Raw genomic sequence first — 2,426 nt, 5'->3', positions numbered from 1 at the left:
AGTATAAAAAACAATGGGCAGTCAATAGGCAGCATAGGTTGATTAAGTTAAATTATAGTAAAAGCAAAAATAAAGTAAGGGAATGTAAGCATAAGTCAGAAATAAGAACAGAAATAGAAGTAATTGATTATGCGGGTGAAAGCGATATAAAGGTAACCTAAGTACTTGAATGAGGAAAAGAAAGTCTAACCTAACTACGTCTCCATAAGCCCCGAAAGCACAAACAAGAGGAATAACCTAACTAATCCCCCATAAGATGGGTGGGTACAAACAAGAGTGATAGTAAAGTCTAGCCAAAATATGGTAATAACAAGCGTAAAATAATCCAGAATATAGGGAATTCGTACCTAATTCTCCTTTCCCAGTTATAACCATATTTCTATTGATTTTTTACCAATTTTACAAACCTTAGATAATAATAAGAATAATAGTACATATCAGACTCAAACCAAAACTAGTAAATGATAATCAATATAAAAGACGACAGACTCAAATTGAAACTCATAGGTGATAACAATAGAGCATAAGACAAACTCAAACCAGAACTGAACATCATAAGATCAATAGTAACATCCTGAGTTTTAACCTATTTTGGATCCATATAGTCAATATAATCTATTATTTTAAGTGGTCAATCTGCTAAGGTAGGGTGGTTTCCAATTATCAAGGCCGACGATGTGGTCTAATGTTAAATATTACGCTATCCGAGGTATCAGAGCTAAATAAGCATAAGATAAAGCCTAAGTCAACCCCTAAAACCCCATTAATAGTCTAATGAAGCAGCTAAGTGGTTATCTACTCAAATGGGGCAGCACTACTATAAACATTTAATCTACAAGAATTGTGGGGGACACTACCGAACCTCAAAAACCCATCCTAAGATAAGCATCTACCCAAACCCAGGCTAAGGCTTTCCAATCTCATCCCAAGGCATAATCACTAAGTCTATCCATAAGGATGACATTATACTAACCTAAGGAAAAATGACAAATTCTACCAAAAAGGGCCCTAACAGGCTAAATAAAGCACTAAATGCTAAATTACAATCGAGTCACAGCACACCCATAGCTAGCATAAATACTACATTAATACAATAATCAAGCACAATGTTGAAGCAAGGTAAGCTTACCCTACCCAAATGCCGTCGAAAGCATGTGAAATCCTCTACTCTAGAACTTTTCACCTTTGAGAAGCCTCTGATCATTGCCACGCTATCACAACAATGATCTATGTATAAAAATGAGAATAATGATACTCATATAGCATATTTATGCTCAGAGTTAGAAATCAGGTAAAAATCCTACTGGACTTGCTTTTGGTATGCTAAAATTAAAATTATCACAGCATCTCTCTCAGCTCAAGGATCATTTTGCTTTAAAATAGGGTCAAAATTCAAGCTCGATTCAGCCCATAATAAGTCCCAACAATGTTCAAAATCAAGAATTAAATCAAATAATTAATTAAAAATTAAATAGAAAACTTAAGGGATATCAACGATATAATGATCACCAAAACTCCACTAAATCAATCCCAGCACCAGGTACTCGATTCCTCACAACTCTAAGCTTACAATGTCTATAATGGTGGTTGGACCTACGAAAAATGAGTTGAAAACTAAAGAAAAACACTTATATACTGTTAGGGGTCCCTTCTTTGTGAACACGGGACCCTTGTCACAAATGCGGGTACCGACCCAAACAGACCTTCACAAACACAGCTAATCCACTGCAATTGCAAAGAAGAAGGCTGGACCAGCCTCCTCTTTGTGAATTTGAAGGCTGGTCTGTGAATGTGGAGGTTAAGAATCTTGTCCCTTGTGAATGCGGCCAAGGCCCCATGAATGCAGAGGACATTTTGGTCTGCATTAGGTATTCATGTTCCATCAACTTAGACAAGTAGAAAATATTTTGATCGGGCCCTCAGGATTCGTTTGGAATCTCGTGAACACAAATGAACTATATTATCCTACCAAATTTGGTATTCGAGACTCATCGACGCCATCAAAGTTTTCATTCAAGGTCATTTTGATAAAAAGTGGGTCCTACAGCCAAGAGGTCATTTTAGCCAAAATCCCCCAATAATCCAAAATGAGTCTGGAAGCCTAGGGACCAAGACCAAGGATCCCCTTAGCCTAAAATCGGCATTCTGAAGATAATGAGACTATTAGAATTGGTATCCAAAGTCGTTTACCTAAAGATTAGGCTCGAGAACCAATTTTTTAATAGTGAAGGCTCCAAAATAGGAAAATGACTTTCAAAATTAAATGAATTTCCCAGTAAACAAATTATTAATTAGCAAGTCACAAATAACTTGGGCCAGCTATAAGAAAGCTTCTGAATAATTACTAATTAAAGATTCTTTAATTTTTCTAAAAGCTTTTCTATTTTTAAATGGTCTTCGCATAATTAATTTAATAATTTTGTAGG

The sequence above is a fragment of the Capsicum annuum genome, chromosome 4 (assembly GCF_002878395.1).
Source record: "Capsicum annuum cultivar UCD-10X-F1 chromosome 4, UCD10Xv1.1, whole genome shotgun sequence".
In the NCBI taxonomy this organism is placed as follows: domain Eukaryota; kingdom Viridiplantae; phylum Streptophyta; class Magnoliopsida; order Solanales; family Solanaceae; genus Capsicum; species Capsicum annuum.
Note: the sequence above shows the minus strand (reverse complement) of the source record.